This window comes from Macaca nemestrina, chromosome 14 (assembly GCF_043159975.1).
Source record: "Macaca nemestrina isolate mMacNem1 chromosome 14, mMacNem.hap1, whole genome shotgun sequence".
Taxonomy (NCBI): domain Eukaryota; kingdom Metazoa; phylum Chordata; class Mammalia; order Primates; family Cercopithecidae; genus Macaca; species Macaca nemestrina.
The window spans coordinates 1,085,113-1,098,278 of NC_092138.1; the positions used below are offsets into that span (position 1 = coordinate 1,085,113).

Consider the following 13,166-nt stretch of genomic DNA (forward strand, 5'->3'; position numbering starts at 1 on the left):
TCTGAATCTTCCAGGAGACTTGGATCCCAAGGAACACAAGCGCTCGCAGGCGGGCTGTGCAGGCGGGTTGTGGGGAGGAGTACTGTGAGCCCACCGCGTCGGTGGAGAGCAGGACCTGGGGCTTCCCTGGGGCTCCCTCGCCGACAGGACACAGCGCGGCTCCTTGGAGCACCAGCACCTCCCCTGGAGTGTTCCACTCCCAGCCCAGCGCGGCCACTCTCTCGGCCTCTGTGTCTGTGTCTGTGTCTTCTTCTCTCTCTATTATTAGAGGGCTCCTCTCCTTCCTGCACCCATTGGCTCCTTCCTCAGGACGTGGCTTCTCAGCTTGATTCTTCCTATATCCCTTCAGCTTGGGTTCCCACAGTGCGATTCTCCCTTTTCTTTCTTTTTTCTTTTTCTTTTCTCTTTTTTCTTTTTTTTTTTTTTTTGAGATGGAGTCTTGCTCTGTCACGAGGCTGGAGTGCAGTGGCACGATCTCTACTCACTGCGACCTCTGCCTCCCTGGTTCAAGCAATTCTCCTGCTTCAGCCTCCCAAGTAGCTGGGACTACAGGCGTGCGCCACTACACCCAGCTAACTTTTGTATTTTTAGTAGAGAAGGAGTTTCACCATGTTGGCCAGGATGGTCTCAATCTCTTGACCTTGTGATCCGCCCGCCTCAGCCTCCCAAAGTGCTGGGATTACAGGCATGAGCCACCGCGCCTGGCCGATTCTCCCTTTTCTTGAGTGAAATTCCCAACTGGGAGCTCCCCTGGCCCAGCTCCTTCTGGCCACACTAGATCTGGTCCCCTGGGCCCGGGTGATGGGGTCCTGTGATGACACAGGGCTCTTGGTCTTCGAAGACAGCAGGGCCAGTGGGGAGCTGGGCTCTGGGATTCCTCAGGCTATCGCTTCTTTTGAGGTGAATCCATAACAAACCAAGGGCAGAAAGGAAAACTAGGACAGTAAGCAACGATTTGCCCATGTCACCGAAAAGAAAACAAATGGTCGGGTATAAATCTTGATTGTCTTATTGTTTCTTCCAGGAGAGTTGGGGATGAGTTCTGTCTGGGAACCAGTCTCTCTACTTCACTAGGTTTCATTCTAGGACCGGAATTCACCCTCCTGTACTCACCCAGTCGCTCTCGACCTTCAGGTCTATTTCCCCCCTGTTGACGGCCTTCCTGGGCTGGGCTTTTCGAGGCCACTGTTGAAAGGAGGTGGGGCCTGTCCCCTGCTCCACGCCACCAGCTTTCCCTTGCAGCACACAGCTAAGGACACTGCATTAGAAGAGCCCTGAGGTCCAGGCTTGGGGAAACCGTGACCTGCCGGTGCCTGCAGAGGGAAGTACGACGGGAGTTTCTGCATCGTTGAGGTTCTAGTTACCTCTCACTTGTATGACGTTTGTGCAACAAGGCTGATTCGCCGTGGAGGGCATTTTCTAAGGGATTTCCTGTGGGCACGGACTTTCCTCGGTGTCTCCCAGCCCGAGAGCGCCCTTCTGCTGCTGCTGGAAATGCCCAGAGTCCGTGCACACTTTTTCCATGGATGGTGCAGCTATCCAGGCCCCACGTTCAGCCCAGCGGGGAGCTCTGCTATGACAGGGTGTGTGGCGTGACAGATACTTTATTAGGTGCGAACCGTCTTTTATTTGTTACTTCGTGGGCCTGTCTGCCCACACTCCTATCTCCAAGTCCACCTGCAGCACCTGCGTGGCTGGGTGTGTGTCACGGTCCCTCTCACCGCTAAGCATTTGCTCCTGAGTTCTACCCGGGACACCTTCTCATTCCTCCTGACTTTTCCACTCTTAGATGTTGCTTCCGCTGAGAAGCTTGACCTGATTGCCCTCTCCCCAGGACAGGACTGGATGGCCTGCGCCCCACATTTATCCACTCCCAGGGCAGTCAGTGCTGGGCCCGGGCAGTATGTCCTTACCTTTTTTTGGTACTGGCTGCTAATGTGCCTGAATGAGGGTCCTGGAGAAGCTCCGGCTCCACTCCTTGCCGGAGCCCTCCGAGGTGGGCACTGACAGTGCTTAACAAATACTTGCCCGCTGCCGCGTGTGGGGCCTTGAAACCTGACTCTGGCTAGTGGAAAGTTCTCCTGCATTCTGGATTTGGGGTGGTGGTATGCATTCTATTAGGAGCCCCTAGTGGTGCTTCAGTAATAATAGCCAGTATTCTACAGTATTCTAGAACAATCAGAAATTGTCCCAAGAAGTCCTTAAGCACATCCCATGTTCTTATCTCACTTGTTTTTTTTTTTTTGACACAAGGTCTGGCTCTGTCACCCAGGCTGGAGTGCAGTGGCACGATCTCGGCCTCCAACCCCCTGGGCTCAAGTGATCCTCCGTCTCAGCCTCCTGAGCAGCTGGGACTACAGGCGGGTGCCACCACGCCCGGCTAGTTGTTTTTTCTCTTTTGTTTTTGTAGCTATGAGGTCTCACTATGCTGCCCAGGCTGGTCTCAAACCCCTAGACTCAAGTGATCTGCCCACCTCCCAGAGTGCTGGGATTACAGGGGTAAGCCTCTGCACCTGGCTTCAGTCACTCTTTGATGAGTGAGGTAGGTACTATTTTTAACTCCATTAAAGAGGTGAAGTGAATGGTCCAGACCATACAGCGGGCATGTGGCCGTTGCAGGCTGGAAGCTGGACTCTGGTCCCAAACTCACACTGGTGACCTCTCGGCCTGCGGTGACACCTGTTGCCTGCAAGTCCCTGGAGGTCCTCTACTCTGCAGTGGGTTAGGGGTCCGCAGCACACTGAAGACGCTTTATAAGCCTCCTTGGTGTTTTATAAGCCTCTTTGTATTCTACTAGCAATCTAGCAAGCGTCTTCAGCTTTAAAAAAGTCACCAAACCCAGGTGTCCTGCCAATTGAGGCATGCATTTAAACAAATTCTTCTTCTTCTCCTTCTCCTTCTTCTTCTTCTTCCTCTTCTTCTCCTTCTCCTTCTTCTCCTCCTTCTCCTCCTCCTTCTTCTTCTCCTTCTTCTCCTTCTTTCTTCTTCTTTCTTCTTTCTTCTGACAGGTTCTTGCTCTGTCGCCCAGGCTGAAGTGCAGTAGCACAATCTCAGCTCACTGCAACCTCTGCCTCCTGGGTTCAAGCGATTCTCCTGCCTCAGCCTCCTGAGTAGCTGGGATTACAGGTGTGCGCCACCACGCCTGGCTCATTTTTGTATTTTTAGTAGAGACAGAGTTTCACCATGTTGGCCAGGCTGGTCTCGAACTCCTGACTTCAAGAGATCCGCTCGCCTTGGCCTCCCAAAGTGCTGAGACTACAGGCGTGAGCCACTGTGCCCAGCTGTTTAAACAAATTATAATTCTTATTTATGGGTATGAATCCAACTTCTTCCCCCACTTTTCTGGTTTTTTTGTTTATTTTTTGTTTTTTAAGTATATGTGCTGCCAAAGCGAGCATGTCCCTTTCTGTTTCTCTGTTGCTTTTTAAAGTTATGCAATTAATACCCAAATATATTTTCCATTCTCAGAGACTGAAATAGATTGGAAACATACAGGGTGAAGTGGGAAAAGCCTCTTTGCTGCTTGCTTCTCTCTGCAGGACAATCCCACTTTCTTCCTGGGAGATGACGATCCTCAGCTTTGGAGTGGATCCTGCAAGTCTTTTTTCTCTGCATTCACACACATGTTTATAGCCGTGGAATAAAGTTCTCTTTTCATGTAGTGACATACTCTGTGCACTGTTTCGTCACATCGTCTTTCTCCTCAGTGGACCCTACATCTTAGTGATCATTTCCGGGGCCACATCACAGATAGGCCTCATTCTGTTTAAGGGCTTTTTGGTATACACCACCCTCAGTGATGGGAATTTGGGTTGTTCTCAGAAAAACTGTAAATCACAGTTTACTTAAAAAAAATTAGTATTACTTGCTTTAAAACATGCCCCAAACAATACGAGCGCTCATTTCATGCCGAGGTTTACGCTCCTTTTCACAGTCACACAGTCAGCGCCAATCACACTTTCCAGAACATGGAATGCTTCCACTTTGTTTTGGTAAAATTAGTGCCTCCCAAGGTCTTCCCACCTCCTGGTCCGCCTCCTCAAGGACGGGCCTGTCCATTGTGCTCTTGGAAGTAGCACAGGATGTTGTTACACTTGGCTACCCAGTTGCATAATGGCCTCCGAAATCAGGCCCAGTGCTAGTTTAAGCCCTTGTGTGCCCTTCAGATACTGACCACAGATCAGCACGGTGGGCTGACTACCTGAGGATAACTGCAGTGGTTGAGTCCAAAATCTTACTCTGGTTCCCTCTGAGGTTAGTAACAGATCAGACCCAAGAAAATCAGATGAACATGAAAGAACTGTATCAGGGCAGTCCTCGAAACAGGGCTCAGGGAGCCCTCTTCCTTCCTCTCCACAATGAAGGCACTGGAGGAAAGGCCCTGTCTGCAGGGCCGACCCTGCCCACCGTAGCCCGGCCTCCTGCACGGAGGGTCCCAGGCGCTCCGGACCTCTCGCCTGGTCGTGGCAGTGCCCACCCAGGGGTGCGGTATCTCTTCTCAGGAGTCAGACACAGTCCGCACGGGAAACCGGGAGCAGATACAATCAATCTCCTGTGGCTGCAACCCGGCCAGGGGGCTGAGCCGGTGGCTCTTTCCTCCCAGAGCGCCTGCATTTTTTGCGGATGGAGTGAATGTTTGTATTTTCGTGAGGCCATGCGAAAGGAATGTGAATATTAGAAAAGAGCCCTGTTTGTTAAAACGATAATTGCTAGAATGCTCTGGAACCGTCCACATTCGCTCTTCCACAGTCTCATAAAAGCCCAAGGAATGGGGGCAATGTCTGACTGACGAACTGGACTCAAAGCCCTTCCAGATGAGAGAATTTTGCTGTCATTTTGCTTATAATTTTCCCTAATGACTTGGATTTCTCTTTGGCCACCAAATATTTCAAAGCAACTGGTTTTTACCGCATCCAAGAGCTGAGAGCCCCCATGGCAGTTCGCGGGCTCAGGACGAGCACGTGAAGAACCAATAACCGAGTGGACAAATGGGCATCTTGTGTTGGAACCAACACTCACGCTCGACTACACCGCAGGCTGTTTCGATGCTTTCAAGCCAGGCCTGGCTGGCCCCGCAGACACCCCTGCAGCCCCTCCCTCAGGAAGCGAGCTCGCCGCCCTCATGCCAGCGCGTTTGGAAGATGCTGGCACTCCTCTGGTGCCAACGCTGGCGGCTGGGGTCACCTGCGGGTTTCCAGTGGCTCCTTGGAGTTGCCGGAGAGTCCCAGGAACAAGCCGCCTCCTCGCCCTTCCATTGGTTTGCGGCCTCCAGATGAAGTGCGGGGCGGGGGTTTCTCATCCACGGTAGGGAGGGAGGGAGGGAGGGAGGGAGGGAGGGAGGGAGCCGCGGGGCCTTGAGCTCCTCTCAGGCTTTGGGCCGGTGAAGGGTCCGTGCTGTGGCTCGGGGAGAGGCTTCCTGGGTGAAAACCTCCGCGCGTCTTGGCTTTGGCAAGCTGGGGTGCCCGCCTCCAGCACCCACATCTCCATGCGGAGCAGCATCGCGGCCTGATGTCGGGTCAGACTAACGGCCTGGTGTGAATCCGGCCTCTGGAACCTCCCAGGCTGGGAAGCCTTGGGTTACTTACCTAACCTCTCTGTGCCTTAGATTTCCTGCCGGGAAATGAGAAGACAGTCAGGCCTTCTGAATCTCATACTGCAAAGAGCTTAGAACAGGGCCTGGTTCGTAGAAGAATGAATGGGCTGGAATTAGTGCGCTCTGCAAGGGTTAAAACGATAATTGCTAGAACGCTCTGGAACCCTCCACGTTCGCTCTTCCACGTCTCATAAAAGCCCAAGGAATGGGGGCAATGTCTGACTGACGACCTGGACTCAAAGCCCTTCCAGAGGAGAGAATTTTGCTGTCATTTTGGTTATAATTTTCCCTAACGACTTGGATTTCTCTTTGGCCACCAAATATTTCAAAGTAACTGTTTTGTAAGGCATCCAAGAGCTGAGAGCCCCCATGGCAGTTCCCGGGCTAAGGACACTTTATGCAAACCCATCCCAGGAGGAGGAGGAGGAGGAGAGGGAAGAGAAAGGGGAGGAGGAGAGGGAGGAGGAGACGGAGTGAGGGGGGAGGAGGAGGAGGTGGTGAGGGAGGAGAGGGCGGAGGAGGGGGGAGGAGGAGGAGAGGGAGGAGGAGAGGGAGGAGGAGACGGAGGAGAGAGAGGAGGAGAGGGAGGAGGAGAGGGATGAGGGAGGAGGAGAGGGAGGAGGGAGGAGGAGAGGGAGGAGGGAGGAGGGGGAGAGGGAAGAGGAGAGGGAGGAAGAAGAGGAGGAGAGGGAGGAGGAGAGAGGAGAGGCAAGGAGGAAGAGTAGGGGAGGGAAGGGAGGAGGAGGAGAGGGAAAGGAGGGAGGAGGAAGAGAGGATGAAGAGGAGAGGGAGGAGGAGAGGGGGAGGAGGAAGAGAGGAGGAAAGAGGAGAGGGAGGAGGAGAGGGAGGAGAAGAAGGAGGAGGGTAGGGAGGAGGAGAAGGGGAGGGAGGAGGAGAAGGGGAGGGAGGAAGGGGAGAAGGAGAGGGAGGAAGAGGTAGAGGAGAGGGAAGAGGAGAAGGAGGAGAGGGAGGAGGAGGAGAGGGAGGAGAAGGGGAGAGAAGAAGAGGAGAGGGAGGAGGGGGAGAGGTAGGAGGCCAAGGAGAGGGAGGAAGAGGAGGAGGAGAGGGGGAGGAGAGGAAGAGGAGGAGAGGGAGGAAGAGGAGGAGGAGAGGGGGAGGAGGGGAAGAGGAGAGGGAGGAAGAGGAGGAGGAGAGGGGGAGGAGGGGAAGAGGAGGAGAGGGAGGAAGAGGAGGAGGAGAGGGGGAGGAGGGGAAGAGGAGGAGAGGGAGGAAGAGGAGGAGGAGAGGGGGAGGAGGGGAAGAGGAGGAGAGGGAGGAAGAGGAGGAGGAGAGGGGGAGGAGGGGAAGAGGAGGAGAGGGAGGAAGAGGAGGAGGAGAGGGGGAGGAGGGGAAGAGGAGGAGAGGGAGGAAGAGGAGGAGGAGAGGGGGAGGAGGGGAAGAGGAGAGGAGGAGGAGGAAGGGGAGGAGGGGGAGGAGGAGGGGGTAGGAGGAGGAGGAGAAGGGGGGAAGGAGGTGGAGGAGGAGAGGGAGGAAGAGGAGAGGAGGAGGAGGAAGGGGAGGAGGGGAGGAGGAGGGGGGAGGAGGAGGAGGAGAGGGGAAGGAGAGGAAGAGGAGGAAAGGGAGGAAGAGGAGGAGGAGAGGGGGAGGAGGGGAAGAGGAGAGGGAGGAAGAGGAGGAGGAGAGGGGAAGGAGGTGGAGGAGAAGGGGGGAAGAGGAGGAGGAGAGGGGGAGGAGGGGAAGAGGAGAGGAGGAGGAGGAAGGGGAGGAGGGGGAGGAGGAGGGGGTAGGAGGAGGAGGAGAAGGGGGGAAGGAGGTGGAGGAGGAGGATCCTATTGTTTTCACCAGTGACTGCTTCAGAAATTTGAAAACGGCTATTTTGTTCTTTTATGCCCTGCTGCCCCTTAGCCCCAGTATTTTTTACGTTTCCTTTGTGGCACATCAGAGCATTGTGGACAAGCTCTCGTCTTTTAACATGTCATGGATGCTGGCCTGGGTTTGCCACATAGATATTCAGAGGCTTCAATTTCACTCCCTCTTAACGTCATCAAGGCGATCTGTGGCTCACCCCGTGGCAATATCATAGGAAGAAGCCCTCTGCAGCCTGCAAGTGCAGACGACATTTTTAGGGCCAGGCTGCTTTCTCCCACTGCCAACGTGCCCCAAGGCGCCGACCTTCGCAGTCCCCCTCCTGCCTTCAGGCCTCCGGCTTCCCCTGCCAGCGAAAAGCCTCTTTCCCTGAAGCTCAGGTTTTCTTGACTGCTGTGCTATTGACATTTGGGGCTGGATAATTCTTTGCTGAGTGTGAGGCGACTGTCCCTGCTTCATAGGGTATCTAGTGGCATGTATGGCTCTACCCACCAGATGCTAGGGGCTTAGCCCAGCTTTGACAACCAACAGTCTCCAGAGGCTGCAAGGGACAGGGCAGATCACGGTGGGTTGAGAACCACCGACCTGAAGGATTGCAACCGCGTTTTACATGACCCTAAACACAAAGCCTGGTGGGTCCACATGTGGAGGGAGGGGCCACGCACAGCAGATAAAGCCGTGGAAAGCCACCCTGTTGGAAGGTTCTCTTATTTCCAGGTAGAAACTAGGAGACAGCGGAAGCCCTGAGGTGTGGATATCGAGGGGGTGGAGAGTGGCCGTGGAAGCGAGGATCCGGGCGCTTAAGACCCCCAGCGTAAGCAGCTAGGAGCGGGCCCCTTGACTCCGAAGACGCTGTGAGCGCTGACGGGGGAACGGGCCTCTGTTTCTCAGGTTTGGTGAGCCTGTTCCTGTTCTTTCTTCCTTCCCACTTATCCTCACAGCCAGTGCCCATTAGAGGAAGAGATCCGATTGCATGTGAAATGCCCGTCAGTACTTCTCCAACTGCAATCTACAGACCTCTGGAGGCCCACAGACATTTCTTCTGCAGTCGGTGAGCTTTCTGAGAACACACGTGGCTTTCAGGGGAGCTAAAAGGATGAAGTTCATTACGTGTTGGATCATTTACATTGACACTGTCCAATATGGTAGCCGCTGGCCACTTGTGGCTACAAGAACCCGAAGTGTGACCAGCAGAAACTGAGGTGTGCTTTAAGTGTCAAATACACACTGGATTTTAAAGACTTAGAAAAAAAAAAGACTATGAACTGTCTCAGTAATTTTTTATACGCATTACCTGCTGAAATGCTAATATTTCATATATAATAGGTTAAATAAAATCTGTTATTAAAATTAATGTCACCTGTCTCTTTTTACCTTGTTAACGTGACTGCTAGAAATCTTACCCCCAGCTTTACTGAGGTGCAATCGACAAATAAAAACGATATATATTTTAAGTGTCCAATGTGATGTGCTGCCGGAAAATTTAAAATTGTGTATGTGGGCCGGGTGCGGCGGCTCACACCTGTAATCTCAGCACTTTGGGAGGCCGAGGCAGGTGGATCACATAGTCAAGGGTTCGAGACCAGCCTGACCAATATGGTGAAACCTCGTCTCTACTAAAAATACAAAAATTATCCGGGCATGGTGGCGCATGCCTGTAATCCCAGCTACTCAGGAGGCTGAGGCAGGAGAATCGCTTGAACCCTGGAGGTGGAGATTGCAGTGAGCTGAGATGGCGCCACTACACTCCAGCCTGGGCAACAGAGTGAGACTCCATCTCAAGAAAAAAAAAATTATGTATGTGGCTCGCATTATATTTTACTGGACAGCATTGATATAATCACACCTTCTCAAAGGGGACTGTATTGCTCCTTAAGGGGCAAAAATTGGTTGTTGGGGGTGGCAGTGAAAAAATTGTAATCTTTTATATAGAGAGAACAAATAGACATACAGTATATAAACAGATATACAGTGTATCTATGGTATAAAAATTTTATGGGAGCAGGAATTAGCAAAAAAAGTCTAAAAAATGCTCTTTAAGTGGATAATACTAAAAAAATTGAGACACACTGATCTAGATGTACATCATAGAACCCAGGATCTACTACGTGTGTGTAAGCCTGGGTCTGCATTTGTGTTTAGGATCATATTAGTGCCAAGTAGAAACATTTTAATTGTTTGAATTTATAGAGGAAGAAGTGAGTAATGCAGAATTTGTACTGAATGAAGGTGACATGGCAGGAAGGTGCACCTTGTAAAGATGCCCAGTCAGTGTGCAACAGCGGAATGGACGGTGGGAACAGGCATGCTGGGGGCCTGCGGGGGCCCGTCATACCAACACCAATGGTTCAGTTTCAGGAAACAGCAGAATCCATCTCTCATATCACATTCACGAGGGCTGTTTCCTTGAATTCCACAACTTGCTCAGTTTTGTTTACACATATCTGCTAATTTGCATGGACCTTCTATAGCGTAAAACTTATTTATACTTGTTAGAGTTCAGTGATGCTAATAAATCACTCCTCTCCTCCGTGGCTGAGTTTGGAACCATTGGCAGAGATGCAGGAATCAGACAGATAAGATACAAATATCAGCTCTGTAACTGGTAAAAGGTAGAGTGGAGGTCAAGGCTTGGCTGTGTTATGGGTCACCCCGGAATTAAACTTGGCCCCCGGCTTCAGACGGAGTTGGACAACTTCAGATCTGCACGGCAGAGAGCAGAGCAACACACAGGCCCCAGAGGACCACCGGCTTCAGCAGAGGGGCTGAACAGTGCAGTTCCTCCCTCCCAGCCCTCCAACCAGCTAAGCGCTTCTCCTCCGAGCGGGGGACCAGGCCGCAAGAGCCACCACCCCCACCCTGCCCTCCCCACGAGGAATCATGGGGAGAGGAGATGGAACGTGTTCCCCACCTGACCCCCGGCTTTCTGCTGGTGCAGTGGCACTGCATGGTGGATTTCCTCAGGGGCGGACCGTGTGTGTGACAGTGGCCCCATAAGATTACAATGGAGGGCCGGGCGCGGTGGCTCAAGCCTGTAATCCCAGCACTTTGGGAGGCCGAGACGGGCGGATCACGAGGTCAGGAGATCGAGACCATGCTGGTTAACACGGTGAAACCCCGTCTCTACTAAAAAAAATACAAAAACTTAGCCGGGCGAGGCGGCGGGCGCCTGTAGTCCCAGCTACTCGGGAGGCTGAGGCAGGAGAATGGCGGGAACCCGGGAGGCGGAGCTTGCAGTGAGCCGAGATCGCGCCACTGCACTCCAGCCTGGGCGACAGAGCGAGACTCCGCCTCAAAAAAAAAAAAAAAAAAAAAAAAAAAAAAAAAAAAAAGATTACAATGGAGCTGAAAAATTCTAATCACAGAGTGACGTGGTAGCACATTGAGTGACTCACATGTTTGTTGGGATGCAGGTGTAAACACACCTGCTGTGCTGCCAGTCCTACACAAGCATAGCATGTACAATTGTGTACAGGACACAATACTTGATGATGAGAAGAAACTACTGTTTGGTGTATGTATTTACAAATTCTGTACTTTTGTGTTTTTTTGAGGCAGAGTCTCTCTCTGTCCCCAGGCTGGAGTGCAGGGGTGCGATCTTGGCCCACTGCAACCTCCACTTCCCGCATTTAAGCGATTCTCCTGCTTCAGCCTCCTGAGTAGCTGGGACTACAGGCACCTGCTACCACACTCAGCTAATTTTTTGTATTTTTTGGTAGACACAGGGTTTTACCTTGTTAGCCAGGATGGTTTCAATCTCCTGACTTTGTGATCTGCCCACCTCAGCCTCCCAAAGTGCTGGGATTACAAACACTGTACTTCTTATTGTTATCTTAGCACATAATCCTTCCACTTACAAAAAAGAAAAAAAAAGAAAGAAAGAAAAAAGTGAACTGTGAACAACCCCACACCGGTCCTTCAGAAGAGGGCATTGTTATTACAGGAGATGACAGGTGCATGCATGTTACTGCCCCTGAAGGCCTTCCAGTGCGGCGAGATGTGGAGGTGGAAGACGGTGATACTGTTGATCTGACCCCTTGTAGGTCTCGGCTAATGTGTGTGTCTGTGCCTCACTTTTTAACAAAAAAGTTTAAAAAGTAAAAAATAAAAAAATTAAATAGAAAAAAGCTTATAGAGTGAGAATATAAAGAGAAAAATAGTTTTTACAGTGGTACAGTGTGTTTGTGTTTTAGGTTGTATTATTTCAAGAGTCCAAAAGTTAAAAAAAATTAAAAAGGTTATAAAGTAAAAATGTTACACTAAGCTAAGGTTAATTTGTCATTGAAAAAAATAATACTTTTTATACATGTAGTGTAGCTCGAGTGTCTAGTGTCGATAACGTCGACAGCAGTTTACAGCAATGTCCGAGGCCTTCGCGTTCTCCGACCACTCACTCACTGGCTCACCCAGAGAAACGTCCGGTTCTGCAAGCTCCAGTCATGGTAAATGTCCTAGATAAGTGCATCTTTTAAAAAATCATTTATACCATATTTTTATTGTACATTTTCTGTGTTTAGATACATTTAGGCACACGAATTCTTACCCTTTGGTTCTGGTTGCCTGTAGTGTAGAGCACAGTCCCATGCTGCACAGGTGTGTCACCGAGGGTCAATACGTTGCCACGTAGCCTAGGTGTGCAGCAGGTGACGCCATCCAGGTTAGTACATTCTGTGATGGCCCCACAGTAACCAAATTGCCTAACGATGCATTTCTCAGAACGTATCCCTGTTGTTAAGCAACGCACGACTATACTTATTTACATAATATAATAACTGTAATCTAGGTTGGCATTGAAGATTATAAGACCTATTTGTTTATTTGTTTTTGAGATGGAGTCTCGCTCTGTCACACAGGCTGGAGTGCAATGGCGTGATCTCGGCTTATCACAACCTCTGCGTCCCAGGTTCAACTTCAGCCTCCCGAGTGGCTGGGACTACAGGTGCGCGCCACCACCCCCGGTTAATTTTAGTATTTTTAGTAGAAACGGGGTTTCACCATGTTGGCCAGGCTGGTCTCAAACTCCTGACCTCAGGTGATCCGCCAGTGTCGGCCTCCCAAAGTGCTGGGATTACAGGTGTGAGGCACCGCGCTCACCTTATAAGGCACCGCGCTCACACTTATAAGACGTTTTTAAAGCATTTGTTCTGAGCCGCTGCTGTATCACGGGGAAGTTTCTGCAGAGCACATGGTGTGAGCAGGAGTGGGCTTTCTTCTCTGGGACACCAGCCCTGCCTGCTTTACTCTCCAACCCTGGCTCTGCTGGGTCATTTTCTCTTCGTGTCTATGATTTTTCTCCTGCCTCACCCCGGAAGCTTTTAACTCTGCGTGACGGGGAGGTAGAGGAGAAGAACGTGTGAGTTGACAGTTCCCTGTCCAAATCCAGGCTCTGCACTTCCAAGCTGTGACTCTGGGTGGTTAGGGAACCACTCCCAGCTCACTTGTGCCACCCCGGAAGGGATGTGGTGCCTCTCCCAGAGCTGCGATGTGGATGAAGGGCAGTCAAGTAAGTAAACTCATTCCGCTCTCAAAACCTTCCCTTTTCTCTCTTCTTGACTGAATTTTTAGGCCTTTTCTAGTGCTACATCTGCTTGATTATTATGTCTTTTAATTTTTACTTTATGTAGTTGAAAACCTAAATGGTGGCCCGCAGACACAGGGCATGGTGGCTCACGCCTGTAATCCCAGCACTTTGGGAGGTGGAAGCATCTCTTAAACCCAGGAGTTCTAGATCAGCCTGGACAACATG

The 13,166-nt window shown here is 51.3% G+C and overlaps 1 long non-coding RNA gene across 1 annotated transcript; it reads left to right on the forward strand.

The window, feature by feature from the left end:
- The first annotated feature begins 5,808 nt into the window (after nucleotides 1-5,808).
- LOC139358283 (uncharacterized) lies at nucleotides 5,809-8,704 on the forward strand. The gene is made up of 3 exons (XR_011613013.1): nucleotides 5,809-5,923; nucleotides 8,138-8,234; nucleotides 8,362-8,704. It is a non-coding gene; the product is annotated as an uncharacterized lncRNA (long non-coding RNA).
- Nucleotides 8,705-13,166: the final 4,462 nt, after the last annotated feature.